Source organism: Trachemys scripta, chromosome 14 (assembly GCF_013100865.1).
Source record: "Trachemys scripta elegans isolate TJP31775 chromosome 14, CAS_Tse_1.0, whole genome shotgun sequence".
Lineage (NCBI taxonomy): Eukaryota > Metazoa > Chordata > Testudines > Emydidae > Trachemys > Trachemys scripta.
Genome location: NC_048311.1, coordinates 22,831,534 through 22,854,907, shown reverse-complemented (window position 1 = coordinate 22,854,907; position 23,374 = coordinate 22,831,534). Strand labels below are relative to the sequence as shown.

At 40.6% G+C, this 23,374-nt stretch overlaps 1 long non-coding RNA gene across 1 annotated transcript in view; it reads left to right on the top strand.

Annotated features, from left to right (window-relative positions):
- Nucleotides 1-14,956: 14,956 nt before the first annotated feature.
- The window catches only part of LOC117887532, a 20,719-nt gene continuing 12,301 nt past the window's right edge, over nt 14,957-23,374 (top strand). The window contains exon 1 of the long non-coding RNA XR_004648177.1: nt 14,957-15,035. This is a non-coding gene — a long non-coding RNA (uncharacterized LOC117887532). The remainder of the gene's footprint in view (nt 15,036-23,374) is intronic.

Genomic DNA, 23,374 nt, shown 5'->3' with positions numbered 1-23,374 from the left:
ATCCAGAACTAGGCAGTGAGCAAAAGGAGGAACTGTTTTTGAAATACAGCATTCTCCAAAATGTAATTTACAATACACACCTACATTCGGTTAGTGATCTTGGACCTTTAAGAGAAGTTCTTGGAGGTTTGGTAAACAATCTTTGTACAGTGGTCAGAATTTCTTCCTAAAATGGGGGAGGGAAGGAGAGAGAGAGAGCAATCTTCACTCACTCTAAAGTAAGTCAGTACTATAGCTGAGTGGTCAGTCTTGTTCTGTACCGTAAGTGTTAGAAAAATGTTTCATAGTATCCTTAACCAAGTCATGTATTTTAGGCACAGAGCCTCTCCCAAGGTCAAATTTCTCCCTGGTTATGTTTATGTGGAACGTCATTGCTAGAGAATTTTGAGTTTTATGGCCATTGTTCCCAACAGAGCTCACATTGACGTACCCATGCAACCAAAGTTAAAACAAATATAGAACTATATGTAATTCACAAGAATAGTAAATGGAGCATGCTCAGTAGGTGCCCAGCTACCACAGAAGTGGGCCTGGAGTAAGAAGCTAGAGACAAGATATGTTTAATAAATAATGATTCTAAAACAATGGGACGGAGTTGTTATCGACCCATGTGAAAATAAAGCACCTGTGCTTTGGCAGAATTGTAAGGAATTCAGTCACTCCAACTTGCCACTGGATGTCACTGGTCCTTCATACTAATAGCAGAGCAGGGCCTGTATTGTTGAGACAGTAGAATATAATTTCAACACTTAGGGATTTCTGGAGCACCTCACGTAGACTCACATAAAATGATTAATCTAGTTATCCATAGGCGCTTCCGAAATATCATTCGGTGTAGGCAGCGTAGTCCATGTCCCAAACCTAAGAAGACAGAGTCCCTGAGATGAAGCTTTCCATTCCATTGGATGTTTTAATGAGACAAATCAACCCACTAACCTTTAAGAATGCTTGCGATCTATTTCTGTACACTTGTCTGTCTCATTTCATAATCCTCTGGCTTCTTGTTCAGTGTGATCCTACCACCATTTTTGATTGGGAACAGCTTCACCTGCTTATGCTTTAAAACCATATACCAAAGAACTCAACATATTCACAAGTGTGTCTGAGAGCAAATGTAGTCTAGATTCTGCACTATCATCTTATCCTTCACAAGCACACTTGCATCTGCTCATATGGCTGTGCCTATGGCAATTTGGCAGTGCCACTGCTTGCAATGTTGGGCCCTTCTTGAGCTTAAAACCTAGCTTGTATCTCATTCCGTCATACAGTCCTGGAAGTTAGAAAATGAAAATGGCCTAGTAGGTCCCATCTAGTCCTTCCTTCCCTGTGGGTACAGGAACGGGCAGACACCATGGTGATCGAGGCCATGAGAACATACCTCAGAGAACAAAGTTACTTACAGCTCAAATTCTCCTTTCCGGTCGCACAGGTACTTAAAGCCATTCTTAGGAGAAGGTTTCTTGGGAAATGAGGGTGGGTGGGAAAAGTTGCTTTCAGTAGGTCAGGCACCATCCAGGGCTCATTGGATTGGGTTGAATGAAGTAGGAAACTAGTTTTTTTTATTATTATTATTTTCTTATTTGGTAATAAGTGTCCCTTAAAAAACTTTGCCAGCTGATTTTCTTTTTCCTCCTCTGCTGAGTCATTCAGTATATTTTTCTACTGCTTTATCTGGTCTCATTTCAAACATCACCAGCAATGGGGCTCCTTTCATGAATTTCTTATGTGACTTCTGGTTGCTCCTGTAATAGTCAAATTTAAAAAGAACAATGCTAAACCTGTTGAGCATGATGAATTCAGACTGAGCCAGATACTGCAGCTGGATTTAAAATAACAATTTTTTTTTTTAAAAGGCAAGTATATGGATCTGAGTTACAAGACGTGTATTCAAATCCCATGCCTCCATATGTAAACTGATTTGCCAATGGGATCAGGTAGGAATCCTCTTCACCCCTATCTGTACAACTGGCTATCGGTCTAATTCAGGGGTAGGCAACCTATGGCACGCGTGCCAAAGGCGGCACGCAAGCTGATTTTCAGTGGTATTCACACCACCTTGGTCCTGGCCACCGGTCCAGGGGGCCCTGCATTTTAATTTAATTTTAAATGAAGCTTCTTAAACATTTTAAAACCCTTATTTACTTTACATACAACAATAGTTTAGTTATATATTATAGACTTATAGAAAGAGACCTTCTAAAAACGTTAAAATGTATGACTGGCACACAAACCCTTAAATTAGAGTGAATAAACGAAGACTCGGCATACCACTTCTGAAAGGTTGCCGACCCCTGGTCTAATTTAAAGTCCTTTGAAATCAATGGAACAATCTCTACTTCTCTGTACTTAGGGTCATAACTTATGAGCATTAGTGGTTGGGGGCTTGGCATCTTCACCCTCCTCTGAAGCATCAAGTATTGGCCTCTTCCCACAACAGGATATTGTATCTACCTAAGGTACTTATACGTAGTATCTTACTGTAGTATCCAAGTCCCTCACAAGCTTTAATGTATTTATCATCTCAGCAGTTCTGTGAGTTAGGCGAGTGCTATTTATTATTCCACTTTACAGATGGGGGACTGAGGCAAAGAGAGAGAAACTAGTGCCTCACTTAAGGTCACATAGGCCATGTTTATATGATAGCTGCTACAACAGCATAGTTACAGTGCTGCTGCTGTAGCACCATAGCCTAGATGGTTCCTACATCAACAGAAGGGTTTTTTCTGTTGTTGTAGTTAGCTACCGCCTTTTGTGGAGGTGGATTAAGTCAATGGAGAAATTAGTCTGTGGACCTATATGTGTTTACCACAGGGATAGATCGCTCTAACTAGGGCGCTCAGGGTGCAAAATTTTCTACCCCCCTGAGTGACACAGCTAGGTTGATCTAATTTTTAAGTGTAGACCAGGCCATAGGAAGTGGCAGAGCAGGGAATTTGACTGTGGTCTAAATCCCATGCTAATGCCCTAACTACTGCATCAAACTTCCCCTCCTATTGGGCTTGAGGGACTAATGGTTTGATCGAATGTGACTACTCCTAAAAAGGTGGCCAACACTTCTGGAAAGTATCTTATTTAGAAACAGTTCCCCTTCTGTGTAATTTTCCAGTGTGTCTTTATTACCAGGTACTAAGGCTAGGATTGTCAGAAGGGATTAGCAGAGGTTTTTTGTCCAACTCCCATTGAATTTCAGTGTGAGTTAGACATCTAACTCCCCTAGGCTACTATGAAAATCTCAGACCCACAGATAGACTCGTGACTAAGGCCCTACTTGAATTGTGGGATGATCTCCAAATAACTCCAGCTGAGTTGCGGACAAGACATGGAAAATCATGGAAAAGTAATAATGGACCTTTATTAATAGTGGTAATTTGGAAAAGCCAGAGTAAACCTATTTGCTTAAGAAAAATTTGCTGGAATGAAATAAACACTCAAATAATTTTTATTTCTTTGCTAATTTCTTTGCTAATTTTTATTTATTTATTTATTTTTGATACCAGACTTTTTGCTGTAATTGTATTTTTTTCACTTAAAAAAAAAGTGACCGGTACAATATAAAATTCAGAAGACTAAAACACAACTGCAGTAGAAATTGAGTCCAGTCACTTTAGCCTTCTACATTCTACAGGCATTGATTGTTAGTACAGTACTAGTTGTATACTCAAATTGTATGCAAAACTGTGGACTATGCAAAGTAAGCTAATTAAAATCAAATTGTGGTGAAAGCCTAATATTGCGGGATCCGCAATATCACAAATGAAGTAGGGCCTTACTCCAGGTTTATCCTGGTAATAGCTGAGAAAAATTCTCCTTTAGCTTAAAGCAGAAGGAGCAGACTTCTATCCCAAGTCTAAACGGGTGCCATAAAATTCTGTGGCCATTGTAGTAGCTTAGGGTACATCTACACTACAGGGGGGAGTCGATTTAAGATACGCAAATTCAGCTACGTGAATAGCGTAGCTGAATTCGGCGTATCGCAGCCGACTTACCCCGTTGTGAGGATGGCGGCAAAATCGACTTCTGCGGCTTCCCGTCGGCGGCTCTTACTACCAGCTCCGCTGGTGGAGTAAGAGCGCCAATTCAGGCGGGTAGTGTAGACCTAGCCTTAGTAACAACTAAAGTCTTAGGTTTCTGATAAATTTCTGATAAATTAAAGAATAGTTGGATAATTTGTGGGGGGAGGAAAATGTGTATATCAAGGTACACACCTAAACGCGTGGCTTGGCTACTTTCTAGCCCAATATGTTGTGCAATCCTAAACACTGAGCAACTGCAATTAGAATTTAAGCTGCCTTATTCAAAATAAGTTAAAGAAGATTTTACCACAGAACTGCAGTCACAAGACATCATGGTTTTCGGGGGGGGGGGGGGGGGGGAATGCATGTAGTTTTAAAGCAGAACTGTAGACTGACACAAGCTGCTTTGTATTCAGCTTTACTGCAGACCCACTGAGCTTCAAGGGCATCTTCTAACTAAAGTAATTGCAAATTACATGCAGAACATGAAAGCTAGATGGGAACTGAAAGTTTAGCTTTATTAATAAAACAATTAGCACTCACATGCTTTATCTTAAAGCACATTTAAAATAGTCACTAGTCTTCCTTATTCCTGTGAAGTAGGTCAGTATTATTACCCCCATGTTATAGAGGAGGAAATGGACAGGCAGTTTAAATGTGTAATTACACTAGGAATAGATTGGGGGCAAAGGTGCTTTTTAAAAAATGAGTTGGCCAACAGAATTTGAAACATGATTTAGGACGGACGCAGTTTAAACAACTTTATAGTCAGTTTAGCTGATTGTCACTAATGGGAGCCTAGATTCAACACAAAGTTAACAGTTGTAAAAGGTGGTATTTTAAACACTTTCCCCCCCTAGTCTATTCTTTGTACAGACAGACCCTAATCAGCATTCAAGGATATAAAGGTCAGGACAGGATTAGTCACAGCCAGGATTAGAATAAGGGTTTCCTAGCTGCCATTCTTGGCCTTGTCTACACAAGAAAGTTTCACTTTTTTTTTTTAAACTAAGCTGATTTAGAAACTAATTAAACTGATGAACCCTCCTGTGTAGACACTTATTTCATTTTAGGAGTGCCCTATATTTTAGCTGAAGTTGGTAAGGAATCAATGTAAAATAATTTGATAGGATGCATTCTTCAACCGAAGTGTTTCCCTACAAGGGGGTTGCATCAGTTTAACTAAAGTTGGGTTGGGGAAAAAAACCCAAACTTTTAGTTAAACTGGGGTAAGTTTGTGTCGACAAGGCCTTGCACTCAAATCACTAGCCAACACCTCTTTCCCACTCTCATGTCTGACTTGTTATTTGTCCTATTTAATACACTATTCTTTGTGTGGCTTTAGGATCACTGATTGAGGATACACTTTCCCTCTTTAGCACTAACATTCATGAATCCTTGCAGAAAGCAGTTACATGCACAGTGATGTGCCACTAATCTTTTCAGTTACAGCCTTAAAAAAAAAAAAAAAAAACCTGAACAAGCCAACCTATTTATAGCCGAGCTAATTATTTTGATACCATATGACAGTGTTGGAGTCTGTTTTCCCTTCACTCAATTAATGCCAGTGGAAAAAGCATTCAGTACCCTTTTAATAGCACGCATCAGCTAGAATACAAAGACTTTGCTTAATGTTTAAAACTGCAGGATTTTGCAGTACAGCAAAGCATGCAGAAAAGAGCACAATGTGTTGTATTTCTGGGTTGCTATAGGAGAAAGTACAGTCTGTGTGGATGTGAGTAAACAATAATGGGATTGCTGTGTGTTGTGTTTTTTTTTTTTTTAAATCCTCTTTATTTAATGAGAGGATAACAAGGACCAAATCTGTGTAAACCATAGATTAACATGGCACTAGAAACTGTTTGCAGCTTCTAGAGTTCTTTCACCTGTAGATCTCAAAGCATTTTATGAAGGTGGTTAAGCTATTGCCCCATTTTACAGATGGGAAAACAAGCACAAGTGAAATACTTTACCTGAGGTCACACAGAATGAGGAACAGAACTCCTGACTCCCAGCCCTTTGATTAATCAATTGAGCCTCTTTCCGGGGGGGTTGTGGGATTGTGTACTTTCATCACACAGGGCCCAGTTCTCAGTGCAACAAAAAAGGGTCTCAAAACAGAACTTTGTTAAAAACCAATGTGCCGAATTCCTCCTTTAAGATTAAACAAATAGTGTATTTCCTTTTAGGAGAAAAAAATAAATGGGAGACTGATTTTATCTTGCACCAGAGCATTTCAGTTTACAAAGAAAATATTTCCTGCTGGACTGAATCAAACTAAAAATTGCTGCATTTCAATGACTCAGCAGCGGCCTGTGGGGTGATGAGTTTGGAGCTCAGTCTAGTTGGCACCAGTTGAGCTCCCTGCCTAATTTCCTTCCATACACTGTCCCCTGTGCAGTCTTAGCTGAAAAATGTAGGGCTGAGTGGGTATGCGGTGGTGACAATTATGATAGAGGCATATTGGTGATACAGCATGGGGGAGGCTTGCCCTGCTCCTGCCTTCTGCTTTAAGTTCTGTGGCTAACTATTTCAAACTTTCAATACAGCACCTGTATTGCTGAAGCTTTTACATAAAACCAGACCCAAACTGAACCTGACAATGAACAATAGTTTGCAAGAAGAGAGTGTTCATGCTGTTTCTGAACCAGTTCACCTACTCATAATTTATTCCAAACCCTTACTGTACTTTCCCCAAGGTGCCACGTGTGTGAGCTGCATTTATTTGCTATGTTATGAACTTGCTGTCGAAGGACCTTGGGTTCTCATACACTAGAAGACAATGAGAAAAACAAAGCAGGATGGGGAAGGGTTGAGAGGCCCCTACCCCTTTGGGAGGGAGAAGAATGGAGCCAAAAAGGCATGTTTTCTCCTTCCCTAGAGCTGGTGGGTGCCCATCTACACAAGTCTGTGGTTTCTGGGAGTGAAATTTGTAGGGGCAGCAAACCGAGTCATTTAAGCTGAGACGGCAGAACAGGGCGTCTATGCACTATGATCCCCACCAACCCACTGGATTTTCTTTGTAGAAATCTGCAGGAGAGTTAGTGGGCGTGGGAGAGTTGTGTATATTTTCTAGCCTCCTGAGGCAGTAAGGGGTAGTCACAACCTTGGAGGAAAAAGCCAGCAGCATGAATCTTGGCATCCAAAGATAAGGACAGAGGAGGTGCCTGTGTTAGAGCGAAGCAGGATGCTTTCCCCATCCCATGAGAATGATGTTGAAGAATTTTCCCACCCTGAATTGGGATAAAAAGTAAAATGTTCACAAACCAATAATCCAAAAAATGTTCAGATCATGTCAATCAAGGCATTTCATTTTGATTTTAATTTATAGTGTTAAAAAAAAAAACCTAACTAAAATTTTGGAACAGTCATTTTGAAGCACAAAATGAACATTTTGAACTGTCAACATGGGACATTTAGACAATTTTTTAAACTTTTTCTCAAAACATTTGGAATTGAGAGATTTGTCAAAACAGATTCTTTCCTGCAAACAATTTTGGCTTCGACGAATTGGCAGTTTCTGAAGAAAAACGTTCCAACGATGAATTCCTGACTAGCTCTTTCTACAAGTAATCCCCTCTCCCCAAAATCTGTAGAATAGCTTTCCCCATAGATCCTTGCCCTCTGCAAGGCTTGATAGTCATCATGCCTTCTTCCCCATTACAATACCCTCCCTCTGGAGAATATTCCATGTATTAGAAGTCCTAGCACTCTCCCACTGTTGCAAGAGGAAAATAAATATATACACAACCTTTAGGCTTTAACAGACCTTTACGTTCTGTGCCTTTCCTCGTTTGCTATTTGTGGCCTTTCAAGCTTTCAAAAAGCAGGTGCGGTTTGTGAAGCCTTTCTGTGAATATTGCTTTGTTTTCATTTTATTTATCTTTTTAAAATCCTGCGGGTCAAGCAGCTGCAGGTACCGTGCAATATTCATGACAGGCACTGATTTATGTAGGCATAAAGCTGTGCAGGAGAATTACAGGTTCCTGAATGTTATATGCAGATTTAATTTCTTTTTTATGACCACAGGATACAAGCAGATTTTCTTGAGTGCAAAATTTATGAGACGTTCATTCATACGAGTTTTCAGGGGGCATCGCATTTATTCCTGGCAAAGGGAGAAGGCAAGGCAAGGTAATGGTAGTCCTACTTCTTGCTGAATTTGGGTGACCAAGATCCAATACTGTACAGAGTGTGTCTGAACAGGGATAGGGAGATTTCCTAATAGCAGCTTTGCAACATGAACATTTTAGCTACTCTTAATGGTGCTCACCACTGTAACATCTGAACACCTCTGGAGTATTTGTGGCTTTACTCTCCGAATCATCCTAGGAGGTAGGTTTTATCCCCATAGTACATGAACATAGAGAGTTAGTGACATAGGCCAGGTCTACACTACCACTTACTTAAGTTATACTGAAGTCGCTCGGGGGTGTGAATAAGCCACACACGCCCCCAGTGTGGACAGCGCTAGGTCACTGGGAAAGCTTCTCCTGCCAAAATAGCTACTGCCTCTTGCAGAGGTGGATTTACTATGCTGATGAGAACGTGCTCTCCCATCGGCACAGAACATCCTCACCAGACGTGCTACAGCGGCACCACTGCACCAATGAAGCGCTTTTAGTGTAGACTAGCCCTTAGTTAGACTGGAAGCACTTCTTGGCAGAGACACTATGTTACAATGCCGAGCACAGTGGTGCCCTGAGCCGTGATCAGGGCCCCTAGATGCTACCACAATAGAAATAAAAATGATTAGCCAGGGTCATGCAAGAAGCCTGCAGCAAGCCCAGGAATTGAACTTAGCTCACTGAAGTCCCAGTCTAGTGCCTTGCTCCCATGACTATTTTTCCTCCTCAGCTGTAGTTTCTGATTGGGAACTTGTGCCTGCAAGCCCTCTGCGTTCAGTGAGCATCCCAACTCAGGGGAATGCCAGGAGTACCCCTCACTCCCCACCTAGGATGCATGGCATCCACTCCTAATTTCAATTTTTGAGTATGAAACTGGATTGCACACAATTCAAGTTATTAAATGCAACCACATGTCCCAACGACGTGTGCTTGTCTAATGTGGTGACTTATTTATACTGCCCTGTGAAACAGTGCAACAGAGGGGGGGGGAAGGTATTGCCCCTTTAAGGAACAGGCTGGAGTGGACAGCCTGAGGATAATCAAGGCCACCCTGCCCTGGGATCCGAGCTAGATAAACAGGAACAGGAAACAGAACAAGGAATGAGAGGAGGAACCTAGCAGGCTGTAGCAGTCAGGTGCTCTCTCAGGTACCTGGAGACAAGCCTAATCTGATTCAGAGACTTGATGTAGACTATAAGTTTAGGAGCTGTGAACCCAGAGCCTGATGAAATGTGTGTTGGAAGGATTCCTGGCCTGACACCTGGTTAAAAGGAGATGGTATTTTTTTAATATGTACTGGCTTCTCCTTGACCCTGAGCTGTTAAACTGAAACGTATTGCCGCTCCATTGGTGACATTAAAGTGCACAGGGCTGCAAGAGGGTGCTCAGGGACCACCTTTACAGGCCCCTTCCAGCCTCCTGGAGCCCTAGTTTCATATACTTACACCTAGCTTCAGTCCCTGAAGTCTGGCCCATTCTAGGAAGGGGAGCTTTTGTATTTTTAGTTGCCTGGGTGAAACTGCAATCCACCTGTCCAGTACTTTCCCTTCCCACTGGGGTCCTGCTCAGAGGTTCCCACTAAACACTGTCTGGTCACGGTGTCCAGCTGCTGCTACCTCGGGGAGGGAGGATACAAAGCCCCTCCTAGTTTCTGCTTCTCTAAGCAAAATGGCATGTGTCTGGTTTAGCAGCCAGTTCCCAAGCCGTTAATGCAACCATCAGACATTCTACCTGCAAGGCAGACCCAGCTATGTCTGGTGCTATTATGTATGCAGGGGCATAGTACAATTCAGCGTAACCCTTTCCTGGAAAGGGGAGTGAAGCATGAGGTCTCAAAGGGACACTGACCCCCATAATGTTGCTGCAGTAGATCATAGAAATGTGGGGCTGGAAGGGATTGTCAGAAGCGATCAAGTCCAGCCCCCGGTACTGAAACAGGACCAAGTAACCCTAGAAAAAAAATTAGTACCGAGTGTGGTAGCTTACTAGTCTCTGCAGAGATCACAATGAGTCTGTATTTCTCCAGAACAAGGGGAGCTTTCCCTTCACTCTCCATTCTCTATCGTGCTATCCAGGACAACAAAAGGAACCGTTAACGTTTGTTTTTCTCTCCACCCACGTGCAGGCTCTCAGTGCTCTATTAAAGCCCCTTCCCACACAGGGTGTGGGCAGGCTTACGCCACATACATCTCAGTATATAATTTTTTCCCTATCTCTCGGGAGCAACATTTGCTATGGTGACTGGCAGGGGGTTATTTTTGTTCTTCGCCAGGACTTTTGTTAACATGCTTCTCAGTCTCTGATTGCACCCACTCTGCTAGTGATCGTACCGTATAGTGTGTAATGGCAGGTCTATCGTGGAAGATGAGGGAGATGCTGAGAGTGGGTGGAATTGGATCAGGCAACGTACGTAGAAATTTCACGTTGTTAAAACTACACTCAGGTGCATTTACTTTTACCAAGAGTTACTAAGGAAACAAGGAACGGAGCTGCAAAAAAGAGCAGGGGCATTTCTTCTGATCAACAATAATCAATCCGGTATGCCAGAGTCCTTTAGCTGGAGGGCCTGATCTCCGGTACCAAGCAGAGCAGCAGGCTTCTTAGCTACGTCCTTGTGCTCTTGTAGCAGTACTCCCACTGTGCCCCAGAGATATGGCAGCCTGCAAAATACAGACCATAGGAAAGATGAGGTCTGAGAAATCAGGAACTGAAAATTTCACCCTCAAGCTGGACACATTCTGCTATCCTCCTCCCCTCCCCATGGAAATGGGATCACTTAATCAAAAGTTAGCGTTAAACTGATTTTGTTGCAAATAGAGCAAAGCACCACTGGGTCAAATTTGGTAGAAAAATTGAACTTGACAGGCATGAAACAAAAGGGCAATGCCTGGCATGCAAGAAGCTTTGCAGAAAGTTGTTCACTTGCTTCCCCAAGCTCTAATAGAGACCAGTTACTAGCTACTGACTTACTGTGCAATTTAGCATCATGGTAGAATGGTAGTGTGGAAATAATTGTGTGAATTCCCTCTCCTGCACTGTAGGGCCGTAATACCTTTCAGTGAATAGTCCCATGTGGGTTGAGCATTATTTTGCTGCAACAATGCAAGAGCTGGCAAACATGCAAGCCACAACCCAAGTGCACTCTGAATTAGTACACCTGCTCTGTGTTGGCTCAGCTGTAAACTGCCCCTTGGAGTCTAGTTTTTCCCCAGGCTATCTGTGTTAACATTAGATTTCAGCTAAGGCTTGTTTAAAAAAAATTTTTTTTCCATTGACTGTCAACATGGCAGGGAAAAGAGTAGGGATCTGCCTGAGGGGTACAAAGTGTTAAAGGTATATTAGACACCACAGTCAAAAGTTATTGCTATGAGAGCCTCTTCTTGTGAGGTTTGGAGTCAAATTTTGCAAATTCAAGGTTTGCATAGTTCAAATAAGCATCCAAACAGCCTGAACTCTGACCCTTTGATGTTCACCCATCAAACTAGTAGAAACAGTGTATAAATAATGAGGTGTACTTGTGGCATCTTAGAGACTAACAAATTTATTTAGTATAAATATATTTATACATATAAAAATATATAAAATAACCAGAATTAGACTTGGAGATACACCAATATGATTAGTGGCACCAGGCATTGATAGCAATGCCCAGAATTTTTAGCCACATCAAACCAGAACTGACTTTAAATGAGATCACCCTATAAAGAAAAGCAACCTCTCATTACAGAATATTATCAGGAGCAACATTTTTAAGTATGGAAGGAAGAATGTTTTGAAAAGGAAGCATAATCCCCGACTAAAGTTATCCAGGATTGTAGCAGAGAACAAACAATTGTATTTCCTTAATGGACTGTTTAGTTTCTGGGGATATGACATCTTAGTATAATTTTCCCACCATGTAGAAAATATTGTCACACAGATATTAAAACAAACAAAAAACCCCACACAGCATCCACTGTAAGGGTTATAACGCTTTAACCATACCAGTTTCAAACAGATTTAAAAACAAACAAACAAAACACCTCTGTAGCCCTAGCCCTGAGTTTCTCTGATATGGACAGCCATCCCCAAGGAACTGGTGAGATATTAACACCACATTTCATATAGACTGCCAAACGGCCATCCGATTGTGGCAAGTTTTTGGTCCCTGCCAGGCTGAGAGAGATTAAAAACTAGTGACCTAGAGGGAGACAGGCTAAAGAAAATGCCTCTTCTCTTGGCAGCCTTGTTGCACTACCTCAGCATCCTAAATTTTGCTCTTTTAGAAACATGAAGTGTCCCATGCAGTCACACAGTAGTTCCAGACATGCAAAAATCAGATCAAAACTATGTTTTTTCCACAGGATATAACAGAATGAGGAACCTACAGTGTGATGTTTCCATACAATGGTAAGTCTTTGAATTTAGTGGTGATTGTGTAAGAAATTCAACTTATACTGTCGGTTTGGTCATTTTTAAATGATTTATTACTACATCCTTTACAATCTAGTCAGTGTAATGTGTAAATATTTCCATAGCTCTGCCAACATTTTACCTGATCCCTGCGCAAGCAATGAAAGTTACAAATCAGTGAAAATTACAGGATCTCTATACTGACATCTACTTTGGCAAGCTAGCAAAGGAAAAACCTGCTGAATCTGTCAGACCTCTAGGGCTTACAGAATGGTCAAAATGAGCGGTGACTGAAACATTTTTAGGTGAGCTAGGATTCCCATTGGGGATCCCAAATATTTCAAGAAGTCCCACAGTTAAAAATGGTTTCTAAATTGCAGAACAAAATACTATGCCATTAATACCTAGATGGCCATCCACTTTTTAGCAGCAGCAGATCAATATGATGTAGGGTTGAATGTCAAACCCAGAGACAGTGAGAACACAAATTATGGTTTACACTTAAAACACTAATGAGGTTGTCATGAACTGATTTTGTAGGTTCTTTGTTAGAATCGTGGCACTTCTAGAGCAAACCACAACTCTAGTCTGAAATTGACAGAGGGCAAAATTTTCAAGTGACTTGGCCTCCTAAGTCACTTTTGAAAACGGGACTTGGTCATTTTGAAATTTTTACCCTGTATTTCTCAATTAATAAAAAGACAATTGTCTAATGCAGTTATCGGAAAGTGTCGTGGTCTTGCAGAGATGACTTGCAAAGTTGCTATGATTTATGGGGACTGTCCCTATCCATCTTGGATTCCATCCATTTGAGGAAGGGAATCCTTGACCGATTTTTAGAAACTTTGAGAAGATTCATGTTAGTTTATAAGTGTCAGTGAGCATTGCCTCTGCTGAAAGAGGCATTTTAAAATAAAGCAAAGCTTTTAAACCTTCAAGAAATGTCAGCAGAAAGAAAAGCTGCCATCTGCTGCAGCTCTCTTTTCAGGGAAAGGGTTTTAATTTCACCCTGACAAACGGTGGATCTACACACTCAGCTATGCTGCCCATTTGTAAAGATTCCCTGACCTGGGATTAACCACATATAACAAGCATATGCATTAGCAAAAAGCCTTAAAACACAAACCCTGTAACCGCCTGTAACTTTCAAAGCCATTCTATTGATACTACATTTCAATTGTTCTGTGTATTTCTTTCTCCATTTGCTCATGTTAGATTTATTTTTACACAAGCTTTCTTTAGAGTTATTCTGTTTGCTATTTATAATATAACCTTAACAGCCATCAGTTTGTTAACAGAGATGATGTGGATGATGGACTACATTATCAGGTAGGGGACAGGAGCTGATGTGTTTATGAAACAGACTTGTGTTTGTAGGGGTCATGCATATGACCCCTACAAACACCGTCACTGAAAAGCTAGAGTCAGGTAACATGCACTAAACAAGCAGAGCTGCTGTCCCTGAGAAGTATGGTTTTCAAAATATTTTCCATAAGAAAGTGTAAAAGGGACTTTTCTACTATGGCAAATGTGAAAAAATGTACATAAGTAATTTACTTTGCTCCTAATAGAGATTACTGAAAGAAATCCATGAATATTTAAATAACTGACTGAACAGGCCCCTTTTGTGTTTGCCTTCACAAAACAGTCTAGTGATCAAGTTTACTGACAGGATGTTTGTGGGAGCAGTGAATTTTAAAACGAATACTAGAAAATATTGACGTGAGGCAAATTTAAGTTTGCATTCCACAAGCATCCATGCAAGAAAACCCAATTCTAAGTTTTATGTCCAGCCAGTCAAGGAATAGAAACATAACATGCAGTTTAGGGTTACCAATCACAAAGATCATTTTGATAATATCAAATATTCACAACAAACCACTCACTAATGAACTCCACACCAAGAATTTTTCATAATAGTCTCTTGGTAAAATTTCTAAAGCAAATTTTTAGAAAACAGATCTATTGGCAGACAATTCTCAGTCAGAAGAATGGTGAGATTAGATAAGTTATTAGCTATGAATTCAAGCAATAGATAATAGTAAATGCAAGTTTCTTTCTAAAGAAATAAAAATATTCTTCCTCTGCCTAAGCCTATATCAGAGTCCTAGTCCCATAGTATTACAGGAAAGAGTAAGAGATCAGCACGTCATAGTAAGAGGACACATGTCAAGACATGAATTTGACCCATGATTTTTGCCTCTAATTGCCCTCCTTCTCCCCGCCCCCAAGTTGGGACAATTCTGCAGGTATTTATACCTTGCCTATTTATGTCAGGAGATACGGTACAGAAATTAACTTGCTGGAAGAACCGATTAGGGTTTCTTCCAGCCAGGAGTTAACTACTGACCCAATTGCTACACAAACATTATGTACTAGGTTAAAACAAATCCTGGAACAGCCACGTTTTGTTTCGTTTCAGGTCACCGAGTCTTTCCCTCCAAGCTCCACATCAGCCCAGGGTTGCTTGAAACTCTGACAACCTGGCCTGAGATTTTGAAGTGTGAGTAACCAGAGATTTTTGCCTTCTTGTTTTAGTTCCATTATGAAAGTGTTGCATGGTACACAGATGGAGGTGGCAAGTGCTCATTTACAATAGCTTGATCTTTCATAAAAAGCATGTAAAATATGAAACCAATTATAAAACACTGGTGAATTTCGTGTCTAATCAGTCTAAATGGAACTATTTTGCATTAAATTACATGAAAGATTGCTAGTCTTGTATGTCACGTTTTATATACTGTACAGGACAAGAGCCTGTATATATGGCCAACCTTCTACCAAATAGTGAAAAGTTAAGAATGCAGCATATATGAAATGAATACTTATTGGTACACAAGAAGGCAGATCTGGATATCTTTTCCTAGGGAAGCTCACTGCCAGTGTACATCTGTGAAAGATCAGATTTTATTTAATCATCTCAAGACCAGCACCACTCACCTTGCTTGTACGTGGCAGTGTCTGACCAAAGAGACTGTGCAGACTGAATGTAAACACGCTGGTTTCCTACAGAGGGCACTCATTATCACAGATGTGTTGGGTTAGGAGTCCATAAGACAGAGTGTTATTTGTTCAGGGAGTGGGTGAGAATGATAACTTTTGATTGGCTCAGAGTTGGTTTGTCAGTGCTGAGAAATGAAGGTCATGAGGTAACTATATCTGGAGTTATTTATAAACCAGGTGCTCGCTGCTGAGAACAGCAACATTTGATCAGTGACCCTTTTCATTGCACAAACCCCCCCAGAATGCATTGATCACCAGCAGTTAAACCTACATTCTTCACTAGCAGAACAGCCTCCTTTCAGGACCTTACCAGAGGGCTAAATGTGTGAGGCAGAACTTGTCTGACCCTACAGCAGCAATTCAATGGCATCAGTGATAAAACTTAAATAAATAAATAAAAAAATAAAAACCAGAATCAGCTCTCTGTATCTAAAGCATCTTTCATCCGTATCCAAATGCTAAACTAGCACTAGTAACATTTTCTTTTTTAAACCCCACAGATGTCTTGCCCTCAGTTTAATTATTTCCTCAGGGGTTGTTTTTCTTCCTCTTCTCTAGACTTTTTTTTTAAACCACTTTCTAGAACTGTATTTTCTAACTGTGTGTTTTGAATTTACCTCTTGTGAAAGATGCCAGGCTTTGGAGACCTTGTACTAGGTTCTGAGTACTACCTGGGCCCCAATTGAGCAAAACGCTAAAGCATGCACTTATCCTTCAGGATGATTCTGCAAAGCACCAAAGCATACACTTAAGACTATGCATGGACTTAAATCCATTCCTATTCAGCAAAGCGCTTCACAATTAAAGTTATGCGCACAGTTAAGTCAATGGCACTTAAGCACATGCTTAGGGGCCAAACACCACAGCTGCAGCACTGCTAGGGCAAAGGGAAAATTTCATAAAAGTCTCTGTCAGGCTAGCTGCCCTGACTCCTGGGAACTGGCTGCCTGAAATCCCAGCAGGCTGCCACAGAATGGCAAAATATCAGAACAAGACACTAGGTTTTCGTTTTGTTCTTTCTTTTTCAGATTTCAGCTTTGGAGAATTTCAAAGTTTTGTTTTAATTCCAAATCAGAATGAAAATTTTTGAAGTCTCAAAATCATCCACAAAATGGAATGATCATTCTCCATTCAGCTCTATTCATTAGTCACTTAAAATTGCTGCAGAAAGTAGAGGTGGAGCCAAGCTTTTACCTGTGTATGGGAAATCTTTGGATTTAGAATCGCCTGTGGTATTTCCACTTTTATATCTTGCCTTAGCTTTTGGGGATTTTTCCATGTCCTTTGGAAACTCCTCAATATTATATTCATAGAAAAATCTGCTAGGTTTTTCCATAACTGGTGTTTCTTATGACAGTATTGCCTGGGTTATACAATGGCAGTGAATTCTCAACACACTTATATCATCCAAATTGGTCAAGACTTAGGTGGCCATCTGGACAGCACACTAACAAGTTATTGCAACAGAAGAAAACCAGGCAAAACTCAAGTTTTAATTTTTCAGAGGTTCATGTAGATGTTTTCTTTGCGTTCAGTTGCAGTGAATGTGACATCTCAATGTGAAACTCTGTTGAAACAATCAAAACTCCACAAAGCAACTAAATTCCAATTCTTATTTTTTATTCTACTGCACCCTTTAGGTATATAGGGCATCCACCAGTTTCTGACACTTATTTTGGTCTTGTACTGCTCTGTTCAGGCTTCTGAGTGTCATGTTGATGGATCTGGTTTCTTTCTGTATAATTCTGCATAATGTTTCTCTAGGTCGCCCCCTCTTTTTCTTTTTCCAGGTAGTGTCCATATTATCACTTGCTGGGGAAGTCATGTTGGTGGCATCCTTAAAGCATGACCTAAATATTTCCCTCGTTGTCTTCTTACCATATTTGATTCTGTAGATTGGTGTGCTCTACCGAGAATTTCTGATGTTGTAATGAACTCTTTCTAATGAGCTCTGAAGATATTCCACACGCATTTACTTTGGAATGAGTTGATCTTTTTATAATTTCTATTGTAGATTTGTGAGACTGCTCTATATAAAAGAACAGACATGATGCCAGTGTTAAAAAAAAAATTGTGTGTCTGTGCCAATCATACTACTTTTCCAAATCTTTTCAAGTATGTGAAAGTTGGTTGCTTTTTTGGGATGGTGGTGGGTGTTATCTAGCATGATGTCACCATCACCGCACCTCCCTCGGTAGGTAAAGTGACTTACTTCTTCTGGTGTTTCTTTATCCACTCTAATGATGCCCGTATACTTAGTCTTTCCCTTGTTGATGAACAAACCAACTTGTTTTGCTGTATCTGCCAAAAGCTTCCATTATGTAATGTGTTGAACTAATCAGAACAAGGTCATCAGTAAAAATGAGGCCATCCAATGGTGCTTTATCACTTGTCCATACAAATTCCTTGGTTGCCTTCTGTGGTTACTTTCCTCATGGCATAGTTAATGACCAGTGCAAAGAATAGTGGGGACATAATTTACCCTTGCCTTACTCCAGTTGTCTCTGCAAACCATCTGCAGACATTACCATCGCTGACTGTACACTCAGCATCATCATGTAGATTCTTGATAATTCCAATTATTTTTGCCTGCACTATGCCATAATTCTCCAGAGACTGCCTTTGTGTATTCTGTCAAAAGACTTCTGGAAACCTATACAATTTATCACAAGAGGTGTTTTCCACCTCACACTTAGTCCTATAATATGTCTGAGAGCAACAATATGGTCTGCACATGATTTCAGTGGTCGAAATCCTGCTTGTTCCTCTCGAAGTTGAAGGGCTATTTGTTTCTTGATATGTTCGGGATGATGATGCACATGATTTTCCCCAGGCACTGAGAGTAATATGATTCCTCTCCAGTTATTGCAGATGGTAGGGTCAAGACCATGCATCAACAGGGCACAATTAAAAGACCCAAACACAAGAAGTGCTTTTCATCTTGAACTGAAGAACTGGTTTAGTGTTCTAATGGAGTTAAACTGAAGAAAACCACGACATTGATATTCTGCAGAAAAACAGAATGTGCTATCTAAAATGTACTAAGAAAGTTTTAATAAACACCACCACCATCTTAAAGGGAAGAATGGACTTTGGCAGTAATGGAAAAGAAGTATAAAGCAAAAATTCATGGATGCTAAGTCGTGAAGAGACAAACAAGTGGCAAGGAGAATACAGAGCTCTAGACAGTGGTAAAAAGGAGTGCTACAAGAGGCTGAGGATGCTAGCCAAAGAGGTGACTTTATAACCTTGTCTAATACAATTAAACAACTAACAGGAAACGTTAGCAATACTGGATCCCCTATTAAAAATGCAAATGGAAACTCTTAATACAGAAGAAGAACAAAAGAAAAGTTGGCAAACCATTTTCAGGCTGTTTTAAATAGACCAAGTCCTAGTCAACTACTACAAATACATGATGACCTAGCACTAGAGCTGGATATTGATTTAGGAAATATTAAGATGGAAAAAGTTAGAAAAACCATCAGTAAACTCAAAAATAGGAAAGCAATGAGTGAGGATAAAGCACATGATGAAATAGACTTTCATTGTGTTTTTAGATAGAATGTGGAAAGAAGTAAAGAACTCAACTCAGTGGAAGAGAAACCACATTGTATAACTGCTAAAGAAGGGTGACCTTACCAATTGCAACATGATTACAGTGCAAAACCATAAAAATCAGCCCAGCTTTGTTAAAACAATTTGCAAACTTTCAGTGAACTTGATCTGAATTCCAGTGAATCCTGAAACTAGGCGAGTGGTTTCAGGTAGTACACAGCTTTTATTTATTAGTAGGTATAATAACTAGGCCTCTGATATTGCCCCCAATGCCCATGTGACGTGCCATTGAAGTCAACAGGGCTCTGGGCAGGCATCAGAGACACTCATCAAGATCCACTTGCAGTGTCAGGGTCTAAATATGGTAGCCGACTCAGATTTCATGGACTGTTAGTAATGTTTTCCTTCTGTGGTTTTATATGTAATCTCTTGGCCCTTCCTTAACTGAATTAAGGATGTTGTTTTCGAAAGAAAATTTGTGGTTCAAACTTTTAAAATCAAGAATTGCAGCAGAAAGCCTGTTATCTAACAGACATCAGAAACATGACTGCACTGGCTATGAAGATGTGTCCCACTACATATTCTTGTCCGGCATATCCATAACTGCGATAATAAGTACAGACTGAAAGCCACAGTGTGTGAATGGGCATGCATGTCAATGCAAGGAAAAATAAAGATTTTCTTCTGTATTAAAAATCTCTTTATTAACTGCACACCTAATACAAATAGCACAAGACATCCTTCCTGCCATCTGCTCCAACTTTGAGATCCTGGACTGTGTGGATAAATGTTGCAAGCTTTGGCTATCCTCCTACATGTCCTCATATGCGAAATGGTATTAATTGTCCCCATTGTCCCACTTTAGAAACGTACAGCAAACATGAGAGGTGAATTGAAAGGTGTTCATCTGCAGGTGCCAACCTCTGAGCTCAGGGTTGGATGTTCCTCCTGCAATAGCAACAGTACTACTGTCGGAAAGAGACCTCAGGGGGCATTTCCCCTGCACTTTTAATGTTAATGAGATTAACCAGTGTTGCAAGAGAGAGATTTATATAATAGCTATTATTCAGTAGATTTTCTCTTCTTCTTGTTTTCCTTCTTTCTCTCTGCCCTGCTCTCTGCTACACTTTATGATTTTTCCCTGTCCCACTTAATTTCCCCCTTTCACATTCTTTGCTCCTTTTGCCATCCTCCTCCCACTCCTAAGCAGAATATCCACCACCAAACCAAAATAAAGCTGTGCTTTGAGTTCATTCCAAGCACAAAATATGGAACTCCATGGAAAACCCACAGTAAGATTCCCATCAACACCCATGAAGCAAGCCTGGCAATGGCCATGCAACTCTAGCACTAACACAGGTCTCCAAAACCAAAGAAAGGGCTGGGGGTAGCAGGAGCGGAAGGAAGATTAAGCAGGTCAATGGGCCTGCTAATTTTCAACTAAGGATGGGTCCAAGTACAACCAAAATCATAATGAAGGTCAGATCCCATCCCCAGCCTTGCAGCTGACCCTTATCTCTATTAGCCCTGGATCCTTATCTGTGTGAGCCCTAGATCCAAATATCCTTGAACTTTGTGTGTCCCGGCTTCCCCAGTTTGCAATTCAGGCTCCATCTCCACTTTTGACTAGTCTCCTGTTTGCCTTGGCTGTATTAAGACAGGGCCCTTTTCTTTCTGCTGAAAGATAAGGTACATTCAGCAAGTCTCTGTTTCTGACCATATTGCCTCATTGCAAAACTTGAGGCTATATCTATCTTAAAAAAAACAAAAAAAAACCCCAACCCTTAAAATAAAAAAGGCTGGTTGTGGTGTTAACACTATGAAATGAGCTAAATCTTTGCCATTTTTAGCAATCCTCAGACTGAGAGAATCAGAGGAACTGAAAATATATGCTTCATCACCCCTAGGAAATTCTGCCATAATATTTTTGGTTGCATAAGCAAACTAAACTGGAAATCTGGAATCTGTTCAAGACCTTTTGATCAGGGAGCTTTGCAAGTGCAGAAAAGTAAAAACACAGACAGATGGGGATTAGAGTTGAGCATCAGGAGAATAATTTCCTCTTTTAATTTCAATTCTGCCAACATATAAAAAGCATTAACAATCCAGTTACATAACCCACATCATCAGAACCCCTCTATACAGAGCAGTAACGCTCAATGTAATCAAGCCATTGCATATTCTATGTTTGCTTCCCAGTGGTAGGCATCTTTTCACATGTGCAAATGAAATGCACTTTGAAAATCTGGACAGACAGATGGATCAAAACCAGAACCATTTATTCAAACCACTAGGAGCTTTGGGAGTTCAGATAAAATGGAAACTGGTTCCAAGCTATTGCTGATTCTACAAAACCTGACTGACAATCTTTTGCAAACCCCAAGCCACCCCTGTTTTTGTCAGTCTCTACAATTAGATTATGTTATTGGAGGAGGAAGGTTAGGTTGATGAGTAAGCCTAAGTATTTTCACCAAGCGCTTGCCATTTGTAAGAGTAGTCCTCAGTATATTTTGCATTATTCTACCACTGAGTCTGATCTTTGAGACAAGGCAACACAATATTCAGAAGTTGGTAATAATATTCAGACAAGGCCACAAATTTAGGACAGGCAGAGACTATAGATGTTAGAACAGGTCAAGTTTTAATTCTTGCCCATGTGTCTCTTACCCTTATAGGGAATACTTTTCCAATCTAGTCATTCCCCTCATGCCCAAACCTATTGGTGAAGCAGTGAAGAACCCAGGTTTTGTCAGCTCAGAAAGCAAAGGGTCAAGTAGCTTCCTTCATCACCATTAAATTCCAGGATCAACTGACCTGGATGCAGTTGACTTCTTTTGAAGTTTTGAGGAACGGCTGATAGGACACCTGCATTGGGAACCATTTCCAATAGGGAATGGCCACCTTAGGCAATCAGCTCACTATATCGTTAGGCCACATCTGCTAAGTCGCTGATTTTTTTTTGCAGATTTTGCTTTTACTCAGACTTCACTGTAGTTATGTGTACTCAGCTGTTCAGGTGGGGGGAAGGGAAGAGGACTGGGCTTTCTCAGTCCGTTTCAGTTAACTCAAATAGCCAGGTTTTCAGTTTCTTGGTTTTGTTTTTATAAGCAAAGTCTCAGAGTAGCCTTAGTAAAGCCTTTGCAGAGCTGTTCTAAAACCAACATAGCTGCCCAGGGGACGATTTCCCCTGTCGCGGAATCCCAGATTGGCACAGGCCAAAATATTGTGACTAGTGATGTTGGGTGCCCAACCTGTGAGACCTTAAAAGGGGCCAGATTTACAGAAAGAACTGAGCACCCACTTTTGCAAATGAAGCCCTTTTTAAGGTGTCTCATGTTGGATATTCAGGAATGGAGATGTTTAAAATCACTAGTCACTTTCTAAAATATTGGCTCCAGGGTTTAGTCCAATGTTGTATTTAAATGTTCCAAAGGGTAGTGCTTTCATTACTTATTTTTGGAGATGTTTCACTGTCTTAGGGGAGTTTTTTCGTAGCAGTCAACCTAAACAATTTAAATTTCTTCCCATCATCAATACTCAAACTCCTTGTGCCTCCTTAAGTAATAATCCTCCCTCTTCTATGTTTCCACACTGCAGATATGTTCCTCATCCCCTGCTGTTGCTTAGCCAAGCTATACATATTTAGCTCTTTTAATCTTTCCTCATAGGTCAATCCTTTCAGCCACCCTCATTTTTGTTGTTCCACAATGAAATCAACAGAGATTAGTATTTTAATCTCAATTTTCCCATTCAAAAAACAGGAACTTTATAAATTGAATGTCTTGCTGAGTTTTGTATAGTAACATTTTAAAAAAACATTTAGATTTTTTCCTCTCTCTAGTCTGTATCCCCTCCTCCCCCTAATTTTTCCTACTCAATGTTTATCCCCTCTGTGGCCCCATCTAGAAACTGCATTTGTTGTTCTAGTTTTAAACCATGCTTAAATACAGTTTAGCTAGTTAGCATGGACAGAGTTAAAACTACGAGGAGTCCTTGTGGCACCTTAGAGACTAACAAATTTATTTGGGCAAAAGCTTATGCCCAAATCAATTTGTTAGTCTCTAAGGTGCCACAAGGACTCCTCGTTGTTTTTGCTGATAGACTAGCACAACTACCACTCTGAAACCTATCACCATACAAGAGTTAAAACTAGGGTTACCATATCTAGCAAATAAAAAAAGAGGACCCTCCACGGGCCCTGGCCCCGCCCATTTCCCCACCCCAGCCCCACCCCAACTCCGCCCCTTCCCCGCCCTAACTCCGCCCCCTCCTCCCTCCCAC